This window comes from Amblyomma mixtum, chromosome 3, assembly GCF_055824585.1.
Source record: "Amblyomma mixtum isolate Tamu chromosome 3, ASM5582458v1, whole genome shotgun sequence".
Lineage (NCBI taxonomy): Eukaryota > Metazoa > Arthropoda > Arachnida > Ixodida > Ixodidae > Amblyomma > Amblyomma mixtum.
The window spans coordinates 45091118-45113830 of NC_143014.1; the positions used below are offsets into that span (position 1 = coordinate 45091118).

The window sequence follows — 22713 nt, forward strand, 5'->3', positions numbered from 1 at the left end:
TAATAGCCTTTCGCTTCACCAGTTTCCTCCGTTCCCTCTTCAAATCTAAGCTAATACGAGACCTTACCATTCTGTGGTCGCTGCAACGGACCTTACCGAGGACATCCACATCGTCTACGATGCCAGGGTGTGCACACAGTATATATATATATATATATATATATATATATATATATATATATATATATATATATATATATTGTAGTGTAGCAGCCGCGCTCGCTCACTGTGGGGAGCTGTGTGAGTGAAAGACGACGACGATTCAGAAGCGTGAAGCTCGCTCGCAGCCCGAACGTTTACCTGGACCTTTGCTGGACGTTGGAAGTCGACCAAGGTACTGCTGAGCCACAACCCCCTCTTACATTTGGTGGAGGTGCTGTACGTTCCCCCTCACATCCTGGAGCTCCGTAGCCGCACCTTACCTTTGCCGTCCGTTATGCCCGAAGTCACCAGCCAGACAACCCCCATCCCTTCGCCTACCATCTTCTGTTCTGGCGGGCTCCGGCAGCGCGATCCCAGCGTCTTCAGCGGTGCCGACGACCAGGATGTCGACGACAGGTTGTCGTCCTACGAGCGCGTCAGCGCCCACAACAAGTGGGACGATACCACAAAACTTGGTAACGTCCTCTTCTATCTCACCGACGTAGCCAACTTGTGCATGGTTCAGAAATCATGAGGCCGACTTGCCGACCTGGTCGTCCTTCAAGACCAGTTTCTCGGAGGTATTTGGCCGCCCGGCTGTGCGCAAATTGCGCGCCGAACAACGCCTCCGCTCCCGCGCTCAGTCCACCACCGAAACCTTCACAAGTTATATAGAAGACGTCCTCGACCTGTGCAAGCGCGTCAACCCATCCATGCCGGAGTCCGACAAAATTAATAACATCTTGAAGGGTATCTCCGACGACGCGTTCCAGATGTTGCTGGCGAGGAATCCACTAACAGTGGTGGATGTCATACAGCTATGCCAGAGCTATGACGTCCTCAGGAAGCAGAGAACTTCTACTCGTCGTTCCGGCGTGCACGACGCGTCACTTCCTGCGCCGGCTGTCTGCAGTTTAGATTCTGACCCGGCCTCGCTGCTTCCCGAGATCAAGGCCTTTATACGGGAAGAGGTGGCCCGCCAACTGTCCCTCCTCCCTGTGTCTGGCGACTCTGCGCCATCCCTTGATCCCACATTTCGACGCGCCATCCAAGAGCAGGTCGCCGACGCTTTGCTCTCCAGCCCTCGGCTCCCACCTGTGTCTGCCCCTCTCACATATGCCGAGGTTGCCGCCCGACCACGACGCCACGACGCCTATGTTTCCCATCCACCTGTCGCGCCGCTGCCACCTCCGCCGGCACCTATTCGTCGTCGTCTGCCACCTCGCCGCGCCGTCATGAACCCGTGGCGCACACACGACAACCGCCCCATATGTTATGCCTGTGGCTTGCCGGGCCACGTCGCACGGCTTTGTCGCCAACACGAGCCGAGTTTCCGAGACGGGGCAGGCCCATACCGCTACGGCCCTATGCCTCCTTCACCACACGTTTCCTCCGGCACCCCTGCGGACTCGTTCCCTGTGGACCGCTCTTCCTACTCTTCACGACGGTCGCCCTCTCCGCGTCGCCGATCTCTCTCTCCCATGCGCCGACGCTCACCTTCCCGCCCAGAGGGAAACTAACAGCCGCAGTTCCGGAGGCAAGAACTGCGATTCTATCGAACTCTCAAAGTCCTCCGTCGTCACCCGCAAATGTTATTCAAGTGTTTATTGACGGCGTCGCCGTTCTCGCCCTTGTAGACACGGGCGCTGCTGTATCCGTTATTAGTGCCGCCCTTTGCCGAAGACTCCGTAAAGTGACGACGCCTGTTTCGAACTTTTGCCTCCGCACTGCAAGCTCGCACAGCATTCAACCTCTAGCGTCATGCACAGCTCGCGTTATTATCCGGGGTGTTGTGTATATCGCCGAGTTTTTCGTGCTGTCCCGCTGTTCTCACGATGTCATTCTGGGCTATGACTTTCTAACCTTTCATCATGCGATCATCGACTGTGCCCGTGCCAGCATTGAACTGTCTCCGCTCTGTGCCACCCAGCCGTGCGACACCTCTCCCCGACCTAGTAAAATGCTGGTCGCAAAAGGCACTGACATCCCTGCCTTCTCTGCCGCCCTGGTTCCCCTCTCTTGCTTCTGCGTTCCCGATTCAACTGTTCTCTTTACTCCGACTGTTGCTGCTGCCCGTCGCCACTGTTTCCTCCTTCCGTTCGCTCTTCTCACTATCTGAGATGGCCACAGCGCAATTTACGTTACGAACCCCTTTTCTTACCCGTCAACGCTTCTCCGTGGCGAATGCCCGGGACATGTCGAATCAGTCGACCATGCTCTCCCATACTCCGTCTCCGAAGAACCCGCCCCTCTCCAAATAGATGCCATTGATTCGCATCCTGCTGCGCCAAACCAAGACACCGTTTCTGTTTTTTCCCGATCTATCGATGCCAGCCTTTCGCCGCACCAACGTGCAAAGCTCGTGGAGTTACTTGAACGCTTCCGCCCGTCCTTCGACTTCCCACACACCTCTCTTGGCCGCACATCCGTCGTCACACACAGCATCGACACCGGCACGCATGCCCCTTTGCGCCAGCGCCTATATCGCGTGTCGGCCCCTGAGCGCACCATAATTACCAAAGAAGTGAACGACATGCTTCAGCGCGGTGTCATCCAGCCTTCTCAAAGTCCCTGGGCCTCCCCCGTTGTTCTCGTGAGGAAGAAAGACGGATCCATCCGTTTTTGCGTTGATTACCGTCTCCTCAACAAGATTACGCGAAAGGATGTGTATCCACTTCCCCGTATTGATGATGCCCTCGACTGTCTGCAAGGCGCGGAATTCTTTTCTTCACTGGACCTCCGCTCCGGATACTGGCAGGTACCCATGGATGCTGCTGACCAGCCAAAGACGGCCTTTGTTATACGCCCGATGGCCTCTACGAATTTAACGTCATGCCGTTCGGCTTGTGCAATGCGCCGGCCACATTCGAGCGCATGATGGACACAGTTCTCAGCGGACTCAAGTGGCACACGTGCCTCTGTTACCTGGACGATATCGTAGTCTTTTCTCGAGACTTTTCGTCCCACCTGGCCCGCCTCGAGCGTGTCCTGCAATGTTTGACCGACGCCGGCTTGCAACTGAAATTGAAGAAGTGCTGCTTCGGAGCCCGGCGGCTTACCATCTTGGGCCACGTCGTCTCCAAAGAAGGCGTCCTTCCCGATCCTGCAAAACTGCGCGCAGTCGCCGAGTTCCCTCGACCCACATCCCTGAAAGAGCTGCGTAGCTTCATCGGGCTGTGTTCTTATTTTCGCCGCTTCGTGCGCAATTTCGCTTCCATCCTCTCTCCTCTGACCGATCTGCTTGCCGGCGACGCCAACCTCTCGTCTTGGACACCAGACTGTGATGCGGCGTTCACCACGCTTCGCCGCCTGCTTGTGTCCCCGCCGATCCTCCGCCATTTCGACCCCAGCCTGCCCACTGAAATTCACACTGACGCCAGCGGCGTGGGCCTCGGAGCCGTTCTGGCACAGCGGAAGCCCGGCTTCGCCGACCATGTTGTTGCGTATGCCAGCCGCACTTTGACGAAGGCTGAGCGGAATTATTCCGTAACAGAAAAGGAATGCTTGGCAATAATTTGGGCTATTGGAAAGTTCCGACCTTACCTATACGGTCGCCCATTCTCTGTTGTTACCGACCACCATGCCCTCTGCTGGCTCTCGTCCCTCAAAGACCCCTCAGGACGTCTTGCTCGTTGGGCGTTGCGCTTACAAGAGTACGACATTGAAGTAATCTATCGATCTGGCCGTAAGCATTCTGATGCCGACGCACTATCGCGCTCCCCGCTATCTTGTGACTTAGACTCCACATCTTTCGCCACCACTGATGCCTCTTCTCTTGATATTGCCGACATGCCATTTGAACAACATCAGGACCCCTGGATCGCTTCCCTCCTCGCTCTCCTGTCTTCACCATCTCAGCGACCTGCGACCCGCACTCTCCGTCGACAAGTCCGCCACTTTGCCATACGGGACGGCCTACTTTACCGCCGCAACTACCTTTCGGACGGGCGCAAATGGCTCCTTGTCATTCCTCGGCACCTCCGTTCCGACATATGCGCCTCTTTCCACGCCGACCCCCAGTGTGCTCACGCCGGTGTGGTGAAGACCTACACGCGCCTTCGACTCCGCTTCTACTGGCGGGGAATGTACCGTTTTGTCCGACAGTATGTTCGCTCCTGCCCGGAATGCCAGCGTCGTAAAATCCCTTCTCGCCGTTCCATTGCTCCGATGCAGCCTTTGCCTTGCCCCACGCGCCCATTCGACCGCGTTGGCATCGATCTCTACGGTCCCCTTCCCATCACTCCGGCTGGACACCGCTGGGTCATAGTGGCAGTCGATCACCTTACCCGTTACGTCGAAACCTCATCCTTACCATCCGCGTCTGCAGACGACGTTGCGTCTTTCATCTTGCATCACCTCGTTCTACGCCATGGTTCCTCTAAGGAACTTCTGACCGACCGCGGCCGTGTTTTCCTCTCAGACGCAGTCGAAGCCCTGCTTCGCCAATGCCGCATTGTTCACCGCTCTACAACGGCCTACCACCCTCAAACGAATGGCATTACTGAACGTTTCAATCGCACATTGAGCGACATGATCGCCATGTATGTTGCCTCTGACCACTCAAATTGGGACCGCATTCTCCCATTCGTGACACACGTATGCTTACAACACTGCTACACAGAGCACAACTGGCTTCTCTCCCTTCTTTCTTCTTTACGGCCGCGAGCCTACCTGTACCATGGATACTGTGCTTCCGTATCGCCCTGATGCCTCCGAGTCTCTTACCCTTTCTCAAGCGGCGACCTATGCAGAGGAATGCCGCCAGCTTGCCCGATCTCTTACAACGCAGGATCAGAATCGCCAGAAGCACCTTCGCGCCCCTACCAGTCCGCCTCCATCTTATACCCCAGACTCGCTCGTGTGGCTTTGGGTTCCTTCAACCAGTCCCGGTCTCTCGACGAAACTGATTTCAAAGTACCAAGGCCCGTACCGTGTCGTCTGCCAGACCTCTCCTGTTAACTACATTATTGAACCGCTTTCGCCGCCTTAAGATGCGCGCCGTCGCGGCCGTGAAACAGTGCACATCGACCGCCTCAAGCCTTACTACGATCCGCCTACTGTGTGCGCTCCCTAAGTCTGCAGGATGCCTCGTAATTGTAGTGTAGCAGCCGCGCTCGCTCACTGTGGGGAGCTGTGTGAGTGAAAGACGACGACGATTCAGAGGCGTGAAGCTCGCTCGCAGCCCGAACGTTTACCTGGACCTTTGCTGGACGTTGGAAGTCGACCAAGGTACTGCTGAGCCACAACCCCCTCTTACATTATATATATATATATATATATATATATATATATATATATATATATATATATATATATATATATATATATATATATATATATATATATATATATATATATATATACCAGGTGTCCCAGCTAAATGTAGCCAAGCTTTTAAAAAACGGGATGTCCTAGCCGTCTGAAACCAAATTAGGGTTGTTTAGAGTCGCGTGACCTAGTCTGCAGTATTTTTTTCGTTCTTCAAGGTTGAGTAATTAGTTACGCGTAATTAACTAACTTTTTAATTATTGACTTGAGGAACAAAGTGTGAATGGAAAAGTTGTAGATCGCTTTTAGAAACAGCTTACTGAGACATTTGCAGCAAAGTAATATTTACGTAAAGTAGTTTCTTTACCGGCCTTTAACCATAACCCGCACAATAAGAAAAAGCTTCCACATGACAACTGTGTCGCTTCAACGTCCCAAGACGCGCCCTAAAGAATAAAATCCGTTTTTTCTGAAGTCCTCTCCTCGATGAGACTTTGGGTGCACATTGCGGCAGAGAAGTGAGCGAGCAGCTGGTCACGTGATAACTTTCTTTTAAGGCCAATAAATGAAGCTACGTAAATCGTAACTTGACGGAAACAGCACTACTAGCGGTGTTTAGAGGCGATCTAAAACTTTTTCATTGACACTTTCTTTCTGAAGTCAATAATTAAAAAGTTAGCTAATTAAACTTAACTAATTAATTAACTTTGAAGGGCGAAAAAAATACTCAAGACTAGGCCACGCGACTATGAACAACCCTGAGTTGGTTTCACTGGACTAGGACACTTCGCTTTTTTTAAAGTTTGGTTACATTTAGCTGGGACACCCGGTATATCCAGGAAGTATAACTTTTAACACGTATACGAGATCCTAGGTACACTGTCTTGGGCTCTGTTTCGACACAGTGGACCTGCAACTACCGGCCGCAATTGCTAATTGACTCTAATGCGACTGGTTACGGCAGAGAGAATAAATAAATTGTTCTCGAGCTGTCAATCGTTATCAGGTGCTAACGCGATCATCATTCAGGCCAGCGCTTGCCTCGCGATACGCAGCTTAGCGTTCCGTCATTTCACTGCTGCACGAGGTTCCCAGCACGAACTGAATCCGAGATGGCAGTTCAGTGTACACCCCTCTAGCGGAGCTGTGTGCGTGCGTGCGTGTGTGTGTGTGTGTGTGTGTGTGTGTGTGTGTGTGTGTGTGTGTGTGTGTGTCTGTGTGTGGGGGGGGGGGTGAAGTCTGCACCCCCAGAACCGGTAGGGGTTACCGGTTCTGGCAAACTTTCGGGCAGCCATGCAACCACGTCCGAAAGAAGGTTCACCGCTAAGGCCCAGCGTGGGTTCCTTATAACCAAATGGTATGACGACTTTTGCCACAAAAGACCTGTACGCTTCTGTGGTGACGTCACGGCGTCGGAGGGGTTAAAGGGGCTCTGAAACACCTTTTGAGGAGAGTACATAAACTCGCTCAATAACTACATTCTCTCGTCATGAACACCTGAGCCAAATAATGCACTTCTACACGAATCAGGGAACCCACAATCGCACGTGAAAGCTGGCGAGTCCATTCCGGCCACTTTTTCATGTTCGCGCCCTCCTCCGTCGCACGCTGCTGCGTAATTCTGTCCAGAGATGCGTATTGGTTAGATTCTTTCAGGTGTTACGCAGCCAGTCAGGAGCGTCACTCCGACGGGTCAGGAAGCTCCGCCCTCTGGGGAATTTCCGCGGTGGAGCCGGCGGAGCAGCGCCGAGCTTTGAGCGTGCATTTTAAAAATGACAAGAGGAGAGAGCAAGGCGCGCGAACGCTGAAATTCAAAATTTTACTCCGCTTCTACAAAACGTACAAAGGAAATTCTTGCTGGAGGATATCAGGGTTGCCAGATGGCTCCGACCTCAGGTAGCCAAATTGGCCTCCGTAGTAGCCCAAACGTAGCCAAAAGCGAAATTTTTGCGTAGCCCAAAAGTAGCCAAAAATACGTATTTTTGTGACGACATTTCTTAAGCATATTGAATTAATTTTCGGCAAGAATATTTACATATTAGATTTCTTTCCCGAAAATGATGTCTGAGGGGGTGCGCACAGCGTGTTCTTTCCGTTGTTACGTTTCGCATCCGTCATGCGTGCTAACCAGTGCGGCTAACCAGGTGCGCTAACCAGGTGCGCTAACCAGGTCCTAAAGATGGGGCCGCAGTTCCACTTTGCAGGCGCGGCCGTAGGCCATATCACCTGAGGCGGGTGACGACAGCCAGTCCCCGCGCGGAGAAGAACGGTGGCGCTATATATAACTCAATCGCATCTCTAGTTTAGGAATATTTCACCTTTTAAATGTTCGCGCGCAGATTAGACACATCGACAGTGAAAATACCTCACTGTATACTTACGCAGCCTCACATTTCAATTTTATGCTTTGACAGAAAGAAAGGTTCTCACTGAGAGCGTCACCTCATAGCATCTAGCATGCGCCTTCTTGAAGCTACATTCTACGATATGCATGAGCTCAGAATGATTCAAGGATATATGCCATTAGATGATAATCTTTGTCGATTTTATCTTCAGTCTGACAGCTCGTTCACAGTAATGAGAAAAACATATTACCCTTGAATTCCGGCTTCTTTTTCGATCTCTTTTTGTAGTTCCGGATATACATCGCCCACTTGCCCATTCTGAAAGTTGTCGTAGGAACGGATCTAATGCCACGTCATGCCACTAACTTCCGCCGCCTTCGTTAGTTACAGTGTGTTCCGCGCCGCGCCGAACATGGCGCCGAAGGATGGTTCCATGGCTCCGCATGAGTGCACGCAGATTACGCAACGGACACGGCGCCCTCGCGTCGCTCGCAATGAATCTCGAGGCTGCACGTGTGCCGCTTGAAGCTGCAGAAGAAGCGTAGGCTCTTGCGAATGGCGCGCTTGCTGTGTCCACCACGAGAATAGGAAGAAACAGAAAAAGACCTTATTAATGCGTAAGCATTACTTGCCTCATGCGTATCTTGAGCAGAATGTGTCCGCAGAACCAGAATAAACAATACAAGAAAAGAACATGCTTGTCGGTGGGTTTCCAACCAGCCACCTACCGCAGCCGAAGCGGACGCCCAGACCACTAGGCCACGTCTACAGTTAACGGTTAACATGTGAGGATCACGAAACCAGGCAACAGAAGCGAAACACCCAGGTAGCACACGGCAGCGGGCCAATATTGGAAATCCACTGGCAAAGCGTGGCCCTAACTAGGCCCATAGTTGCCAGTGAGCATCCGATATTGGTTGTGCCACTCCTTAGCACATCCAACAATGGCCCTGGTTGTCCAACGCTTTACCAGTATTGGCTGAGCCATAATTAGATCCTGGCTATCATGGGCCAGGTTAGCCAGGATTGCCCCACTGTTTGCCATTGCTGGCTGTGCCATCATCGAATCCTGGCTATCATGGGCCATGTTAGCCAGTGTTGTTCCACTCTTTGCCAGAATTGGCTATGCCATTTCCGGGAGCTGGCTATATTGGCCTAGGATTGCCACCGCTTATCCAGTGTTCAAAGTATACTGGCAAACGTTGGTAAACATTGTGTCATCCATTAAAATGGGTTCAAAATTATTTTTATTGTCGAGTACCATATCGGCAGTTCATAATTTTCGAACGCGCTAAAACATGCGAGTTCAAAGATTTGGTTTTATATATTATTATATTTTAACCGAACACTTTTGCAGTTTGTGAGCAAAGCTACCCATGATTCCGTTGGAAAAGCTGCACTCTGGTTGCGCAGTGAGCAGCAATAATACGTTTAGGAGAATTGCGATCGAAGTCCTGTTGATCAGAATTAACGTTCTGATTACACCCGACACGCCTTCAACAAAAATTGTCAACAGGTGCCTTCAACAAAAATCAAATAAGTTTCATTTGATTAAATTTTTGGAATAAAAAAATCACTTTTTTTATTCGCTCTAGGAATTCACTGCCGCAGTACGCAGCTGGTGTCTGCTTCAGGGAGATCGCGATACAAACGTAATAGATTAGCGCAAGTGCATTCGCTAAACCGAAATTGTGCCCAGTTTTGGCAACGTCCAGAAACGAAGCAGTCGCCTCGTAATTTCGAATTATGCGTTGCGCTCGTGAAATATTAGGCGGGTGCTTCATAAACGCACGCGGACACGTGCTAAGCGATTCCTACGCTTCCCTACGTCTTGCCCTGTGATCGCGCCTTTCCCGTGTTTTGTGATTTGCTATTTCCTTCCTTTTCTGCAAATCGTTGTGTTGGAAATTGTTGTTTTTGACCATTTTATTCTTCTGTTGCGTAATTTGCATTGGGGGCTATATAGCTCTTGCTCACGTCTTTGCATATTTACTCGCAGGTTTTTTTTTTCTTTCGAACATCACCTTTATTGATGAAAACCATCGAAAGTAGTTGCGAACCACAATTCAACATGCCTTTGTTTGTTTTTGTTTTTTTGCGCGAAACCTCCACCCCAACAAACAATTTGAGGATTCTTCGACGACCACTGAATAAATGGACTGACAACTGGCGTTAGACGCATGTTAACCTAGCTTGTTTGGCGCATGTACAGTCGGGGACAAAAGTCTCCGGACCACGTGTTTCTCAAACGAAGCTTATAGCTCTACTATCAGACAGCGGCTGGAGAGCGCACTTGTGCAGATGAAAGAACAAAAATTTAACTTTTACCTCCGTGGTCTCCAGCCGCCGACTAATAGCAGAGCTATCGACTTCGTTAGAGGAACATGTGGTCCGGAGACTTTTGTCCCCGACTGTACGGTACATGAAACTATGAAAGAGCGCGCATTCTGCTTGGATATTTTTTTTGCTTTATATTTTTGTTATGTGGTAACATTTTAAGCTATCTTGAACTAACAGAAGCCACATCATACGACCCCACAAAATACGCGAGTGTCTCAAGTCGTTTTGGCGAAATGCATCTTGAAGCTCCAAGTTTTTCACTTCAAAATTTTCAGGCTTTTGCTGCAGCTTTGTAGCAATCATGGGCGTCCGGAGGGGGGGGGCAAGGGGGGGCGGCTGCACCCCCCTGGAAAATCCCTCCCTCGAACCGTGAGTGATGGCCGCACGCCAGGGGCGGTGGTGGGCTCAGCCAAAAGTTTAAAAGCAGCCCCGCTTCCACGCTTTGGGTCACATCTGCGAAATGCCGCGTCCGGGCACGCGTCTTTACGCCGTTTTCAAACCACGCCATCGTTAGCTCTGTTGAAGGCCGACCTGTTGCAGACATACAGCGGCACCGGCGAGCATGTGTTTCAAGCCGTCTTGAAATGGGTGCCTGCTTCTTTGATCTCTAGACAGATAGCGACACGGAGGCAGACAGTGCACAGTGCATCTTGTTTTCGCCTTCGTTAAGCCGGCCACCGACGAATTCTTCAGGAGGGAAAGACAAATCAGCCGTGTCCACCCCCGCTTTGTCGGGCTGCTCAGGGGCAAGCGGGCGATGAGTTGGCGCCGCCGCCGCTCGCTGTGCCTCCGATCCACGGGAGAGCGCAGTGCGGTAGAAGCGCCGCTATCAGAATCTTCGGCAAAGGGGATTAGCATCTTTTGTTCACGGCGACGCAGTCTCCAGAGGCGCCCCCACACCAGCGTCCCTTGCGTCTTCTCCGAAAACCAGCGCCTTTGGTCAACGCAGCCCAGCCCGATGGCGCCTGCCTGGCTCGCCTGTCACCTCTGGCTGGGCCTCAAATGACAACAGCGCCCGTGTACTGTGCGAGGTCAGTGCCCGGTAAAGAAACCCAGGTGGTCGACATTATCCGGAACGCCTGAGTCGTTTTGGGGCTCTGAACACCATAAAACACACAAAACAAATTTTCCTACCGGAGTGGCGAGTGTCCCTTCCCCTTGGAAGTCGCACGGAAGTAAGCCCTTGCACGTGTGCGCGCCTCTGTATTTGTGCTTCGGTGTTTTTAGTGGCCGTTTGTCAACGAAGCTGAGAACAACCAAGACAGTGGACGAGAAAGCGACGAGCGGCGAGCAGTGTGCGTGCGGTTGCTCGACTGTGCGGATGCGCGAGCAAGATGGAGCGAGGTGTATGAAGCTGCGAGCGTGCATTTATCTTGTAAATAAGTTTTCGTTGTATGTATAGACATCTTTTGTTTTCAACGTACGCGTTCAACCGTTTTTCCAATCAATGTGTGTGATGAGTGTGCACCGAGAGCGTGTAATGAAGCACAGAAATGAATTTATCACCCGTGTAATCACGCAATTCGCCCAGAAAAATCCGAGGAGTCTACAGTTGCTGTTCAAGGAAGACTGACTGAGTGACTGTAGTTGCGTGTTTGTGACCATATTGTGCTGTGTGCTGGTCATCAATCCGGGTGAGTCGAGAACCCGTATGCAGCAATACACTCTTCTCCACGAAGTGACAGTATATTTTTGGATTTTTTATTAATTTTAATTGTTTCTTCGTTGATAAACTGCAATGTATCTCTCCTAGCCACACTTTAATTTGCTGTTTGTAATTTTTATTTCACGTGTGTATTTCACTTATTTTTTATTTATATATAAATAAATAAATTCATACCGCAAATAGTGCCTTTTTGCTACGAACATTACATTGACTTAGCAGCAGCAGCGGGGCAGTTGCGGCATCTTGAGCTGCCCTTAACACATCGCTTGTCCGTGCAGGTGTATCATTCTACCCTGACCGATCCCGATCCCGATCTTATCATCTGTCTACAGCCCATTTCCTCCCGACGCCCCAACAAGTGTGATCTGCGTTTCATCTGCCTGAGGACCTGCTGCGGCTGCGTGGTTTTCCACCTACTGCGGCTGCGTCGGCCACTGTTCGCCACCAGGAGGAAGTACAAAAAAGGACGACTGATCGGCACCCGGCTTCACTTAGCAGCAGCAGCGGGGCAGTTGCGGCATCTTGAGCTGCCCTTAACACATCGCTTGTCCGTGCAGGTGTATCATTCTACCCTGACCGATCCCGATCCCGATCTTATCATCTGTCTACAGCCCATTTCCTCCCGACGCCCCAACAAGTGTGATCTGCGTTTCATCTGCCTGAGGACCTGCTGCGGCTGCGTGGTTTTCCACCTACTGCGGCTGCGTCGGCCACTGTTCGCCACCAGGAGGAAGTACAAAAAAGGACGACTGATCGGCACCCGGCTTCACTTAGCAGCAGCAGCGGGGCAGTTGCGGCATCTTGAGCTGCCCTTAACACATCGCTTGTCCGTGCAGGTTGGTCTGTTTTCTTCCTTCACAATTTCGTCAAATTTCGAGTCGCAACTGCTGGTGTACCCGCTGCTGAATAGCATCTCTCGTCTGTGGTCTTGTCTTCATTGCAGTTTCTGTGGCGATAGCCTTGCATTCTGTAATGCCTACAAACGCGGAACTAGCCAAGAAGCTAGAATCCCTTGAGGAATCGTTCGAGAAAAAGCTAGCATCGTTGATTGATGACATCCAGTCGAAAATTCAGATTAAATTTCTGTCGTGTCCGGTCGCTGTGTTGAATGCAGCGAAAGACGCACACGGTACTTTAAGACTTCGTTTATTTAAAGCCGATGAGGGTGCGACCAGCGTCGACCGAGGCAGGAGCCGAACTGGCCGCCCGAAGAAAGGAGGGAGCGGAGAAGCGTCCACGGGAGGGGGTGGCTTCCCAGAACAGGAGGAGGGTGCGGGGGCGCACCATGGGGGGGCATCTGGCGACAGCGTGCGACGAAGGGCAAGTGGTCGTTAGGAGGAGGATGCGAGTGGTCGTTAGGAGGAGGATGCGGGGGCGCACACACACAAAAGCAATAAGGGGACACAACACTTCCTTCCCCCTTAGAAAGTTGCCTGGTATCGTGCAGGGGGTCGGCGCTCACGCGTGGAGGCGCGCTGGCTTTGTGCGCTCGGGGGAGAAACACTTGTAGGCTGGCTGTTGTTCGCTGTGTCTCCTAGGTCTGTCCTGGGCGAAGTCTCTTCTTCCGGGAAGAGGTGCCAGGCTATGTGGGAAGATGGTGCACGTGTTCTCTCCGCTGGCGGACAGCTCTCAGACGGCGTCGTAAATCTACGCAGCTGGTTGAGATGTCGGCGTGCTACTGTGCCATGTATGTTGACGAGCCAAGAGCGCAGGCCTATGCGTCTGACAATTGTAGCTTCCTCCCAGCGTGGCTTTTTCAGAAACTGTCGGGCGAGGACGCGCTGCCCCTCATTAAGCGTGCCGCAGCGCGGAATTGCTTTTTCTTCCCGGAACGTCTCTGCCTTTGGCTCGGGGAGGATGGCTGTGAGCTGGGTTCGCATTTCACGCTCGAACATCATTTTCGAGGGGGTCTCGCCTGTTGTGCTCTGAACCGTCGTGTGCTGCTTGAAGAGAAAGCGCGCAAGGCGGCGCTGCAGCGAGCCTGTCTGATCTCTTTCAAGGGCGCGTTTTAGCTCGGCTACGTAGCGCTCGGCTTGTCCGTTTGTCGCTGGGTGGTAGGGGGCCGATGTAACTGATGAGATCCCGTTGTCGCGATAAAACTTGAGGATCTCCGCAGACACAAACGGTGTTCCGTTGTCCGACACTACCTTGCGCGGCAGGCCGAACGTTGCAAATAGTGATCGGAGGTTGTCAATGACTGCTGCCGAAGTCGTCTGTCCCATTTGCCTTATCTCAAGCCACTTTGTGTAGGCATCTACGACCACAAGGAAAGTGCAGCCCTCAATTGGTCCTGCAAAATCAATGTGCAGTGTGTGCCATGGTGTGTCTGGCTTTTCCCATTCTGGGACAGGAGCTTTCGGCGGGGCGCTCCGGCTGCTCTGGCAAGGCTTGCATTCTCGCACCACTGTTTCGATGTCGTTGTCAATGCCAGGCCACCACATGTAGCTTCTGGCACACTTTTTCATTGCAACGATGCCCCGATGTCCGGCGTGGATGAGAGACATAGCTTGTGCGCGTAGTTCTCTCGGCATCACAACTCGGGACCCAAATATGATGCAGCCGCGATGGGTGCTCAACTCTGTAGCTCGCCTGCGGTAAGCGTCGAAGTTGTCCCCTTTGAGTTTATGCACGTTGCCTTGTTGAACAGCTGTGTAAACTAGCCGGAGAGCTGCGCACTTCTGCGTAGATGCTGCAACTGTGCCTGCTGTAAGCGGAGGTTCTGGCAGTGCTTCGAACATCAGAACGTCTCCTGGTGGAAATGGTTCGTCAACAGTTGCGTCTAGTGGCAGACGGCTTAGCGCATCGGCGTTTTGATGTTTACTCCCATTGCGGTAGACCAGAGCGTAGCCGTACGCTGAGAGTTTGATGCACCAACGTGTCATTCGCGGAGACAAAGTTGGTGGCATAGGCCTTTGTGGTCCCAGAATGCCCAATAGCGGTCGGTGATCGGTTATAAAGGTCACCTTCCGGCCGGCAATGTACTGGTGAAAATGTGTCGCCGCGTAGACGATGGCTAGCCCTTCTTTGTCAAGTTGCGCGTAGTTGCGTTCTGCTTGCGACAACGTACGTGAGGCGAAGGCGATGGGAGCTTCCCTTCCTTGCTCGTCAGTTTGCGATAGAACCGCGCCGACTCCGTACGGTGATGCGTCGCAAGCCAAAAGCAGAGGCTTCCTTTCGTCGTAGTGGCGGAGGACTGTACATCTTCGAATCAGGTCTTTCAGGGCATCGAATGACTGCTGATGGCGTGGCGACCATGTCCATGTCACATCTTTCCGAAGGAGTTGGTATAAGTCGTTGGCCACGGTAGCTCTTTGTTCCAAGAACCGGTCGTAGAACGTCAAGAGTCCGAGAAAAGCCTGTAGCTCCTGCTTGTTTGTTGGAGCTCGTGCTTCTGTGATCGCTCGCACTTTGTCCTCGGTAGGGTGAATGCCTTCCGCATCAATTCGGTGTCCCAGAAATTGCACCTCTGGCACCGCAAAACAGCACTTCGATTTGCTTATGCACAAATTAGCGTTTGCTAGCCTTTCGAGAACGAGCTCTAGGCGCACTGCATGCTCTTCAGTGGAAGTGCCACTGATGATGACATCGTCAAGGTAGACACAAACTCCTGGGATGCCCTGAAGCACTGTCTCCATGAATTTTTGAAATATGGCCGGGGCTGCAGCTACGCCAAAAGGCAGTCGCTTGACTTTGTACAAGCCTTTCAGTGTGTTAATTGCCAATAATTCAGCAGTTGACTCGCTCACCTTCAGCTGCTGATACGCCTGGGTGAGGGCCAATGTGCTGAAGACTCTTGCGCCACGCAGTACACTGAATACTTCTTCAGGTGTCGGTAGCGGGTAAGAGGACGCTTTAGTCGCAAGATTGACGGTGCTCCGGTAGTCTCCGCAGAGGCGTATGGTTCCGTTCTTCTTGCGAACTACGACAAGTGGTGTGGCCCATTCTGAATGCTGCGTCGGCTCGATGACACCTTGCTGCTCCAGTTTGTCCAACTCTTTTTCAACTGAATCTCGGAGAGCAAACGGCACCGGCCTGGCCTTCAGAAATTTGGGTTGCGCGTTGTCCAACAACTCCAGTGTGACCGGGGGCCCTTCGTTTCCTGGAATCTCTTCCGAGAATACTCTTTCGTATTTCTCTTGCAGTTGCTCAACCATGTTCTGGCTCGGCGTCTGGTGTATGCCGCATATCATCACGCCTAGTGGAGAAAACCAGTTTCTCCCTAGAAGGCTTGATCCTGTGCCCTTCACAACAAGCAGAGGTAGCGTATGGGTCTGGCCGTTGTAGTTAACCTGCACGTTGGCAGAGCCCAATAGTGGCAGATTCTGTCCTGACCACGTTCGCAGGTGCGTGTCGTCTTGTTGCAGGGCGGGTGCGTCAGATGGCCATGAAGTTCGGAACGTGTCCTCACTGATCAGAGTACAGGCTGCGCCGGAGTCCACCTCGAACTTAATCAGCTGGTGATGTACGCTTACTTCTGTAAAAATCTTCGGTCGCGTGCCGAGATTCATGGTGTTCAGGTCGTACAACACAGATGGTGTTGCTGATGTTGTTCCATGGAGATCAGATAGCGGCGTATTCTCTGAGGCGTTGACGCTGTGATTAGGCTGGGAAGGTGACTTTATCTTGGCAAGTCTCCGTTTCGTAATGCATGCTCTTTCGATATGCCCTCGCTTGTGGCAAAAATTACACGTGGCTGACTGGAATCGACATCCCTGGGGGTTGTGTTGGTCGTCACACCGCCAGCAGCGTTGTGCCTTTTTGACCGATTTTACAACAACAGAAGGCTTGCGCTCCTGGTTGCTTGTCTGGTGTACCGGCTCGGTGTTCCGGCGAATCCCTCTCTGCTGGTGACCGGCGCTCTCCGCTCGAACGGCGATGTCGTAAGCTTTGCTGAATGTGAGGTCCTTCTCAGCGAACAGGCGCTGCTGCAGTGACTCGTCACTCAGTCCGCACACAAATCTGTCGCGTAACATCACGTCCAAGGGAAGCATGGTGGTGTTAGCAGAAGCTGCGTCTCCCTCCTGCCCGGTAGCTGTTGTCGACAGCGTTCCAAAATTGCAGTCGGCAGCGAGCTTCTTGAGCGCGGCTACGTAGGCGCTCACAGTTTCTCCTCCCAGTTGATCTCGTCGTTGGAAGCGAGCCCGGCTGTAGACCTCTGATGGCCTCGGGTCGTAGTGCTTTTGCAGCGCTTTTACGATGTCGTCGTAAGACACTGCCGCTGGTGTGCTTGGCTGAATAAGGGCGCAGACAGTATCGTAGGTCTGCTCCCCGCACAGCGTCAGCAGGTTGGCCCTCTTCAAGGCTGGGTCTGTGATGTTGTTAGCTTCAAAGTAGAACTGAAGGCGTCCAACCCACGATGACCACGATGAGCCGTTGAATTCTGGTATCTGATTGGGAAACCCTCGCGTAGCCATGGCTTGTCAATAGCGTTGCGTAGCGCGGGCCGAATCCACTTTCTCGTCGCCACTGTCGTGTCCGGTCGCTGTGTTGAATGCAGCGAAAGACGCACACGGTACTTTAAGACTTCGTTTATTTAAAGCCGATGAGGGTGCGACCAGCGTCGACCGAGGCAGGAGCCGAACTGGCCGCCCGAAGAAAGGAGGGAGCGGAGAAGCGTCCACGGGAGGGGGTGGCTTCCCAGAACAGGAGGAGGGTGCGGGGGCGCACCATGGGGGGGCATCTGGCGACAGCGTGCGACGAAGGGCAAGTGGTCGTTAGGAGGAGGATGCGAGTGGTCGTTAGGAGGAGGATGCGGGGGCGCACACACACAAAAGCAATAAGGGGACACAACAATTTCAAAACATCGGTCTCGACGAATGCTCCTCCTTGAAAGAGAGCGTGCAGTTTTTGAGTGACAAATTTGATGAAATGATTGTGAAACAGGAACAGCTCATGGCGTCCAACAAAGAGCTCACGGCATCCAACGAAGATCTGAAAGCCCAAAATGCTCTGTTGGAGAAAAGAGTTGGAGATTTGGAACAGTACTCCAGGCTGAACAATATTGAAATAAAAGGCGTCCCTTCAACGAAGGGTGAGGACTGCTACGCCATTTTGGAGCAAATGGGTGATGCCATCGGCTGTCCTGTTTCTAGTTCTGACCTCGATACCATCCACCGCGTGTCCTCTAAATCCGATGACAAAGCCATCATCGCTCGCTTCTTATGTCGCGATAAGAAAACTGACTTCATCAAGAAAGCACGCAAGGCGCGCCTACAGACTACCCAGATTGGTTTTCCCCCAGCCAAAGCATCACCTGTTTATGTGAATGACCATTTAACCCTTGAAAAGAAGAAGCTGTTTTCTAAAGCACGCGCCCTAAAGAAAGAACATGGCTGGCAGTTTTTGTGGACTGACCACTGCACAATCAGGGCAAGGCAAACTGTCGACAGCACGGTTTATCGCATATCTTCGGAGTCTGACCTAAGCATCTTCACCTAAGTTTCTTCTCTTTTTCTTGACGCCCTTCTTCTATCTACCCATTTTTCCCGGTCACAATGCTCTCTCCTCCTGAGCTGAAAAGTTTACTAGATAAAAATCAACTTTCGCTGATTCATTTCAATGCGCGGAGCCTCCGCAAAAATAACGATGGCATTAGTAACTTTATTGCTTCGCTGCATCACTCGTTTTCTTTCATTTGCATATCTGAAACTTGGCTTGCAGTTGATGACTCCAATTTATACGGTTTTCATTCTTATCAAGCTGAATATTGTCATCGCCCTAATAACAGTCATGGTGGCTCTGCCATTTTCATTTCACCTCGTGTCACATATACTCGTAGGCATGACTTACTAATTAATGCTGCCTACTGCGAAGCTGTCTGGATTGAAACTGATTCATCATTTCCTGGTAATCATAACAATAAACTAGTCATAGGCTGCATTTATCGATCTCCTTCATCTTCTGAGTCCGATTTTATTGATTCACTTGATGCAATCCTTCGTAAGCTATCCAGCGAAAATAAACAAGTATTAATTATGGGAGACATAAATATCAATCTTCTCGACACCAGCTCCTCAACATATAAAGCTTATACGGATTGTTTTTCTGGTTACGGTTTTGAATGCCTAATTGAGTCCCCTACAAGAATTGCCTCTCATGGCACTCATTCGCTCATCGACCATGCACTTTCAAATTTATCGCTTCCCCTCATTTCGGGAGTAGTAAACGTCGAAATTACTGACCATTTTCCTATTTTCGTATCCATTAACTCCACAGCATCCTGCCCCAACCGTTCGTACTTCACGTCGGTATTTAATGACACAACTTTTATTGAATCGCTATCTGCTACCGATTGGTCAGTTGTTTACAATCTTCGCGACCCTGTGCTGGCACTTGAGTACTTTTGCACGTCTTTCCTTCAGGCCGTTTCCTCTAGCACTTCTACTGTCAAATGTAAAAAGAAATACAAATTCACATTTAACCCTTGGATGACTAGTGCACTTGTGGAAAGCATTCGCAAAAAAGATAATCTGTATAAAAAAACTAAAAAACAGCCGTTTAACCTTGCGCTTGCAGCCCGCTATAGAAAATACCGCAACATTTTGAACTCTCTATTAAGCCTTGCAAAAAAACGTTATTATGAGCGAGCGTTCAACTTAAACAAAAATGATTCCAAGAAACAGTGGAAACTATTCAACGAATTTTTAAACAGGCGTTCTCTGAATGCCCCTATATCTAAAATTACTTTCAATGGCATATCATACAACCAACCTAAAGATATTGCGAATGCTTTCTGCAATCACTTTTTATCATCCTACAATCACCCACACCCAACTTCAGAGATAAGCATGCCCCGTACACCGCATTCATTCTATCTCTTTCCAGTTACCCCTGAGGAAGTACACCGAACTATTTCTGAACTAAAAAATACGAGCCCTGGCTTGGACGGCATTTGTGTGCGCCATTTGAAATTAGCAGCCCCTCTTCTATCTAATGTAATCAGCTATATAATCAACCTGGTCTTTAAGACTGGAATTTTTCCTGATATTCTCAAAAAAGCTAAAATCATTCCAGTGTTTAAAAAAGGTGACAAAGAGCTTGTAAATAATTATCGACCCATTTCCATACTCTCATCGCTTAGTAAAGTTATTGAAAAGTTGTTTACCCTAAGAATAAATAATTACTTAAGTAAGTTTAACTTACTAAAAAATTGTCAATTCGGTTTTCGGTCGGGAAGTTCTACCAATCTTGCATTGCTTTGCCTAACTGACTATATTAAACAATCACTGGACAGTGGTAAACTTGTTGGCTCAGTATTTTTAGATTTCACTAAAGCTTTCGATACGATTAATCACAATATTTTATTTACCAAACTTGAAGCTTATGGCATAACTGGTCCCGCCCTAGCCTTTTTAAAAAATTATTTATTAGATAGACATAACGTGGTGTTCGTGGCTAATGCATTTTCTGATTTTAAGGTTACTAACATAGGTGTCCCTCAAGGATCGATTCTTGGCCCTTTGCTCTTTTTAATCTACATTAATGATCTGCCTGACGCTCTTACTAACACTCATTGTGTATTATACGCGGATGACACTACAATTTCTTCTTGTGATAAATGTATAATCTCGCTATCTGCCAAATTAAATGCCTCTTTGGTTAGCATTATGTCCTGGTGCCATGATAATCACCTAATTATAAACCCCGTTAAAACTAAGTTTATGCTTTTTAGAACAAAACAAAAAATCACAGCACACTTGCCTTCATTATCGCTTGGTCATACTTCTATTTCCCCTTGCGACAACGTGACTTTCCTTGGTATTCAACTCGATTCTCAACTGAAATTTCATCATCATTTGGACCATGTGAAGAAAAAAACTGCATTTGGAATTCGTGCATTATTAAAGGCTCGTCATTTTTTCCCATCATCAGCACTCTTATCACTTTACTTTGCTTTTATTCACGCTCACATTAATTACGGCATTGTAGTATGGGGGAACACTTACAACTGTCATTTACACTCTATCCAGCACATTCAAAATCAGGCTATTCGTATCATTACCCGCAGTTCATACCTTGTTACTGCTATCCCTTTGCTTCGTCAATATAATATCTTATCCGTTAGAAATTTATTTGATTACAACCTAGCCATCATGTTTTTTAGATTAATGAACAATGCACTTTCTTTTGAATTTATCGACAAATGTTTTTTGAAAAATTGTAACCCTACGAGATTTGCGGCTCAAAAAAATTTTTTGCTTCCCCAAGTTTTTACTAATTATGGAAAACGTCATTCTCATTTCTCATGCATTTCCCTGTGGAATAATTTACCCCCGAGTTTAAAATCGCCTATGTCTTTGTCTATGTTTAAATCGTATTTAAAAAGTTTTCTTTTGCAGCAAAATGTGGAGTGAACTGCTTCTATTCCCTTTAGAAAATTCTTGTACTTAATTATTTGCTAGAAATTTCTACTTTGTTTTTTTGTTTCTTGACAACTGTATCCTTGTATTCTCAATTGTTTCTTTATATGCCTTTTCACAACGCTGTATTTTGTTCAATATTATTTATAGTGGGTTGTTATTCTGGTTTTGCTTGTCTGTTTGTTTTTGCCCTGCTAATCTATTTCATTCTCATTATATAATTGTTACTTATTTAAAATACCATTGTTCTTACTGCTAATTGTACCTGTCTGTGATGCTGCTTGTTTTTTAATCAAGTTAGTATTAATCTACCGGGGGTCCCGTGACAGTCGCTTGACTTTGGGACCCTCGCCTGTATACTGAATTTATGTAACCGATTTGTACTCAATAAATTCTTATCTTATAAAAAAAAAAAAAAAACATGCCTCCCCCCCCCCCTCCTCCGGCGCCAACAACCAATGGGGCCCCCCCCTGCAAAAAATTCTGCGGACGCCCTTGGTAGCAATACTTTGACGCTTCCGTGTTTCCCATCCACTTCTCTCTTGTAGATATTGCTTTCTGTACTGCCTGTGGCCATGTGACTCATTCTCCAAAAATTCCAAACCCTTTTCACGTGTTTTGGCCTCTTTCCCTCTTTCTTTCAAGTCTTCAAGTCCAATATCTCCCCACCTGTTCTCCCGGCCGTGCCCTTTTCCAGGGAGCGGGCTAACCCCCCACCCCGCGAAGCGCTATTTTTTCTTTTTGGTTGTCACTTTCTCAAACCTGTTTTCCCTCGCACGCAGCTACGCGCTTCGCTGTTCCTCCACCTCCCTGTCTCCACCTTTCAGCTCGAGGACTTTTCTCGGAACCACAAAACCTGTGTAAAGGAAAATTACTCTCTCCCCTCCAGCAACCCCCCCCCCCCACACACACACACACCATCGTCTCCACTGCTCGTCTTGGAACCGCGCGACTCATCACAATAAGACATTCTTGACTGCACCGCGGAGCTCAACCACGTGCAGAACCAACGCGACGAAAATGTATGCGAGGGCTTGGCGGAAGATTTGCACCAAAGGATAACGATTTCGATTTCTTTTTAAAATTTTTTTAGATGGCCTGAATCGCAGCAGATTGAGCTATATAAATGCTGTCCAATCAGTGTACTGTATTCTGACCTTTGACCGAGTCGGACGTGTTTTTTGACGCTCCTTCGACTTCGGCCGGGCCTAGCTACGCCGTGCAGCAACCGGGTTGGGTCCGCATCGCCTACACGTACGACCCGCAGGCAACGGACCTGGACCTAGGATAGCCACCTCCCGTGGCTCCCCGGCCATGGAGCCCCACCAGGAGGCCCGCGGCCGCGGAATGCGCAAGCCTAGGACTGTGCCGGACGGACCTCGTTCGCAGAGCGCACGCCGCGACCGGTCTATCGATTCATCACCGCTGCTAGAGAGATGGATAGAGTGCGTGCAGCGCGCAACACAGCGCGCTGCCCTGACACCGGAGACGGCGAAGGCAACGCTACGCACCTTGGCCCTTCCGCCAAGTGCTGCTGCGATGGCGGCGCGCGCGGACCAACACGTGGGAGCCGCCATTGCCAGCCCGGTCCTGC

The 22713-nt window shown here is 50.1% G+C and overlaps 1 pseudogene; it reads left to right on the top strand.

Moving 5' to 3' along the window:
• Positions 1 to 436: 436 nt before the first annotated feature.
• Positions 437 to 22410, top strand: LOC149350006 (uncharacterized; annotated as a pseudogene).
• Positions 22411 to 22713: the final 303 nt, after the last annotated feature.